Consider the following 6,000-nt stretch of genomic DNA (forward strand, 5'->3'; position numbering starts at 1 on the left):
CTTTTAAAAGCAGAGGTAGTGTATCATGCAAGAAGAGAAGAAAGAAATAATTACCCGCGTTTACTCGGCCATTTAAATTTGCCCCGTATTAAAATAGAAGAAAATTTGATTTCTACTAGAAGTTTTATACTTTGAGTAGGAAAATTCTTTCCACATAAGCCTTTTTTTTTTCTTGAGATCATTTGAAATTTCTTAATATTTGAATGGATCTAAAATATGGAATCTTTACATTTTTTATGAGAAATCTTAACGACTTAGAGTTTAGTGAATATATATGTTAGAACGTGTATATTATTTTTAGATGTTCATATATGTAGAAACTCTTTTCGAAACTAGGAATAGGCCTGATTAGATGGAAATTGTTTGGATCTACCAGAGAAATCGGGCCATTGTGTTACAAGAATCGACAACCTAGGCCAAAGCACCAAGAGATCTTCACCTATTTAAATTTTTAGTTATTGTTTTCTTGTTAGTATTTAAAATTTTCTTATATTGGAGAGTGGACTAATTTGGATCAGACAAATCCCATCCAAATTAGTTTACTAGAGGACTAACTCGAGCCGATTCTAGGTTTTAACAAGTCTAGGATAGTATTCTCCAAGGGGACTAAATTGTGCACTCCTCTCATCATGCAAAAACCTTCGTGTATTTTTAGGACCCCAAATTTTGGGACATGATATTTGATTGGTTTGAATTCTTGCTACTACCACGTTTATATAGACCTTAAAAGCTTTTTCATACACCTTAGGATTCTAAATTATCATGGTACCCTTAAAAACCTTCGAACTTATGTCAACGAATTCTACACTATCAAATTGTGTTCAGTTGATCTAAAACCTGTCGGGAGCTAAATTCCAGTAGTCCAAGATCCGACCATTTGAAAGCCACTGCCATTACTAAACAAATATGCAAATTCTATTTTAGGTTTACATGTGGCACATGCTGTAATACAATGTTACGAGGATCGAACTGAGCATCGAACCCGTGAGGAGTTTGGTTAAGTCAAAATCAGCCCAACCACTAACCAAACTAGTTGAATCGAATTTTAGAAGAAAAAGGAAAGACTAATGTATAAATTAGTTTAAGAATATTAAATAGTTGAACAGGTTAAAACCCGCTAATTCGACCGTCTAAAATGGAATAAACATTGATTTTAATCGGTTTTTAATAAAAATTAGTTTTCACTTTGGACTAGACCGATAAAGATACCCATCGACTCAATCAGGTCCGGAAACTATGTTGTGATGCACATCTTGTATTGTACGTAATAGACGTTGCCTAAAAACTCGAATTTTGTTAAAAAGTTTCACAATACCACCTTGTGGGAACATTATGCTACAACTTCTTCTTGAACTTTCTCCCAAAGCTTTCTCTTCCCAAAGTGCCTCTATGAAGCATATATCATACTAAGTCTCAAATACCCCTTATTTAGGCATAATTTTTCCCATATTTTTCTTGATTCCCTAAACTGCAATGCCAGGTACCCTAATTTCTTGTTATAAACCAAACTATGAATTTTGAAACATGTTTCTCTTAGATTTTACCCAATATAGGCCTCGAATAGAGGTGGCAATTGGGTTGGGTCGACTCTACTTAGCTTTCAATACAAATCTAGTTTTCGAACCTGGCAGGTAGGGTCCAACATAGAAGTGTGGAGCCAATAGTCAAGTCCGGTCGGGTATGGGCCCATCTCAGACCCAACCAGGTTGTTCAGTTCTATGTTGGGCGTGACTGGACCTGACCCAACCCATAATGTTCTACACATTTTTCAAATCATATAAAAATCATGTGTGTATATATTTGGAACCATCACTCTCATGAGAATGGCACACTCTTAGCTCTTAGGTTCTCCCTTACAAGAGGTTCGAGATGAGCATTATACTATATTGGTTAAGCATCTTTCCTATGCAACTAGGTTTCTAGGTTTCTTACATTATGTTTTTCCTTTGTAATATTTTTTTAAGTGAATATTTTTTTGCTTTGTTGAAGTAAATATGATATATATCCAAGATAGCCTACTAGAAACACCTACAAAGGCCATTCCGCGAGCTTCTAAAACATTAAAGATTATTTTTTAGAATAAATTATAAAATTATTTACCTTCGACACAAAAAGATTATCATTATTAGTCATTATCAAATGGAAATTTTACACCTTGGTGTACATTACAAATTCCAAAATAATATTTATTAAACTGTTAGTGAGGTCAATGGCACAGCCCCACTTGCCCAATTTCACATCCTACGGCCATAAGTTATTATGATTTCTTGTAATAAATGTAGATGGCCTCATTGTAACAAATTTAAAGCTCTTAAAGCCAAGCCAAAATAGAAAAAGAGATACCAACATCACTAGTCTTTCCATTAATCAAAACAAAGAGAAATATCAAATCCTCTAGCCTTTTTCTTCTTAGCTGATAATCAAAAATCGTTTTATAAATATGATATGGCCAGTCTGAGGGTATGGCCCTTAATTGAGCAAAATTGCAGACTGAAATTTGTGGAGCCCCAATTAATTGAAAAAAGATTATGATGATGATGTGGCCTCTTTGTCCCCCATCTTCTCTCCTCCCCTTCCCCACCTTTCCCTTTGAATGTTGCAAAACTTGAGGGAAGAGATGGACCTACTCCTAAGATTAGGGGCAATGTCGTGAGACTATCGATCGCAAAGATCAGGCTTTTACCAAAAATACATGACTCGCATGTTTTGAACACAATTTCTCCTAAATTGGAGAGCAAGCCTCTTTTAACCATTTGATTCATTTTGTCTTTATTTATATGTCCTAATCTTAAGTGCCATAAATATGGATCATCCATACACATAAAAGCATCAATATAACTAGAAAATGATGAACTTTCATTAATATTCAATCAGTACAAATTGTCAACTTTAGTACCGTACACCAAAGCTCTAGAATGCTTTTCAATGGTAACCCGACCAAACCTAAACCTTATTTCATAATCTTTGTCTTCTAGCCTTGGGACAGAAATTAAATTGCACTTCATATTGGGCGCATACAATGTATCAGTCAATAAGAGATTTGTTTCTCCTAGTAAACATTGAAAGAAAGACCTATGTGATCTTTTACCAGGGAATACATTTTTTTTTTTTTTAGGCAAAAGATCACTTACATGTGGTCTTTATTATGATAAGATAAATTTCAAAATAAAATCAGCATACAATAAAATCAAAATCTTAACAACTTGGTGCCATTGAAACAACTATGCACTATGCTTGAGAATAAGAGATAAGATTGCAAGAAACAAAATGAAGAGTGATAGAGATTACCTCAACCGAGCTTATTACACCCCACACCGAGTCACCACCATCCGATAGCGCGGGATCAACGGTCTAGTTTCAATCTCGAACCGAAAAAGCAAATTTCGGCCAGGCCACACCAATGAAACATGAACCTCTTTGATCATAAACTCAAACTCTAGGTGAATTCTCTTAGCAATCTAGTTTGAGAGAGATAGATTCTCTTTTTGCTAAACCCTAAAACTCTTAGTCATAAATCCATATTTGAGAGATAGGAGAGAAGAACTCCATAACCTAAACCCTTAGGTTCTTTCACAATGTGGGAGAAAGAGATCAAACATGAGAGAGATAAACTTTCTTAAGAGAGAGAGATAGAAAGATAAGGTGTAGAGATTTTTTGGTAGAGACAATCTTTTTTTATGGGCTTTGAATAAGATTATGGTTTATTATGGTTTTTCTTAGCTTACCTCTTATTGTGAGATTGAACATAGACCGTCAATCAAGGGTGACTTGTGGGATGAGAGATCTGGGCCACCCATTTCATAGATGGGCTATCAACATTATAGAAGGTGCATATACTATTATCCCCATTTCCTAAACCATTTTCTCATCAATAGAAATTAAATAAATTAAATCTAATCAAAATATTGTACATACTATAAAATAGCACAAGTCTACTCAATCTTTCCACAAAATCTTTCAAAGATATATCAAATCAATATTTAGTTAATATCTTCCAACCATATGGCCACATGTCATTTTACCAAAAAAATAAGAAAGAGAATAAGGGTGGGGCGTGCCACCCAAGGGAGGCACTCATGGGCCCCACCTTCTAAAAATATGGCGGGCCCATGTGCACAATGGGCCACCACGATATTTTTATATATTTAAAATTAATAAAAAGATTTTAGAATATTATTTGAATATTTAAATAATTATAAAATCAATATATTTAATTTTATAAATAAAAAAATTATAAATAAAATATCTAGGGGTTTATAAAAATTCAAATAATAATCTTAAAATAATTTCCATCATAAAACAAACACAATTAAATTAATTTGATGGGAAAATGATCCATATAGTTTAAGAATCAACAATCATGAGGCACTCCACCTTCAACTGTGGACTACAGACCACACTTGCTTTATCAGACCGACCTAGTGTTTCTCATGACCCACAGTACAAGTAGGAGCTCATTAGCGGGTCACCAAAGTCCGCCCGATGAGCCAAGGGATCGCAATCCCATTCTGTGGATTTCAGGACCTCCCATAGACAGGAGTTAAGGTCACCTAGACCTGATGCGACTATAGCTCTTATGGTGCATTGAGGTATTTCTCGCACATGCATACGCTTTACCCTAAAAGGTGGATTTCTAGCTTTTTCTTAATGATCTATCGATATACATGTCGTGTGATGGTATATGGATGAGGTTTTGACCCCTGTCTTTGCAGGCTACCATCACACACAAGGGTCACACAGACCCTCGACTCACTCATCCGGGCATGTTTTCCGACTTCATCAAGGGCTAACCCAAAAACCCTCATCGTTTTGTTCTTCATGCCTAGGTAACATGGGTTTTTTCCAACCGACTGGCCTAGATCGTTAAGTACAGATCGATATCAGCAAACCATTGTTTGCTTAGTATGGTCCACGAGGGACCACACTCCTACTGAGTTCATGTTCCACTATATCATTTCATTTTACAAGCACTCATAAGGCCTTTAAAGGCCACATGAACCCAAAAAACACAGCTTGAAAGTACAAACACCTAGTACATCGCAATAGGTGTCATTTTCCATATAAATATGCTGGTTACCGGCTGCAATCTCTTTCAATTTTGTGAATCTATCGTTGGTCATCGAGACATGTCAAGTGGAGGCTGAGTCGACCCACCAATTTCTTAGGTCATGATCGGTAACTATTGATTCTAGGACTACGCATATCAAGTCCTTTCTCTTATTTTGATTATTTTGAACATGATTGTTATTTTGGTTCCTATTTTTATTTTTCGACTTAGGACAATTAAACTTGATGTGCCCAATTTCTTTACAATAAAAACAGGCATTTTCAACCTTATTCTTTTGATTTTTAAAATTTCTCCCATTTCCCTTATACCTATTATTTTTCTGATAATTGACAGGTTTCTTGAGGATCTAAGAAGATGAACTTTAGGCAAAGTGGAGCTCATTTGACTTCTTCCTCATTTTTCTCACAGCTTTTATACTAAGATGCATGGGAAGATTTAACATGGTCATCCCTTGTGCAGAATTGTTCAATGCAATTACAACAAACTCCCAAGATGGAAGGAGACTATTAAAGACAATGGATACTTGCATGCGATCGGGGACAGGATTCCCAACTGCAACAAGATCCTTTGCGAGCACTGTCATTTTATATGACATGCTCGGTCATTGAATCTGTTTCTTTCATTATGCAAGAATTGTATTTTTCTAACAACAATTGTACATGGGTCTCAAAAGTAGTCTCATACTTTCCAGATAGGGAGTCCATCATACTTTGAGCTATGGTGTAAACCTCAAATACTCTAATTAAATCATCTTCCATAAAACTCAACATAGTAGTCCTAGCTACTTTGTCATCTTCTAACCACTTTTCAAGTCGTCTTCTAGCTTGACCATTAGCATTAGGCTCTAAAACTGGTAGTTCTGTTTATAGGACATAATCTACCCTATCTTGAAAAAGAATATATTCAAATTTTCTTTTTCACATAGAAAAATT

Source organism: Amborella trichopoda, chromosome 6 (genome assembly GCF_054954075.1).
Source record: "Amborella trichopoda isolate Santa Cruz 75 chromosome 6, AtrichopodaSantaCruz75HAP2 v2.0, whole genome shotgun sequence".
In the NCBI taxonomy this organism is placed as follows: domain Eukaryota; kingdom Viridiplantae; phylum Streptophyta; class Magnoliopsida; order Amborellales; family Amborellaceae; genus Amborella; species Amborella trichopoda.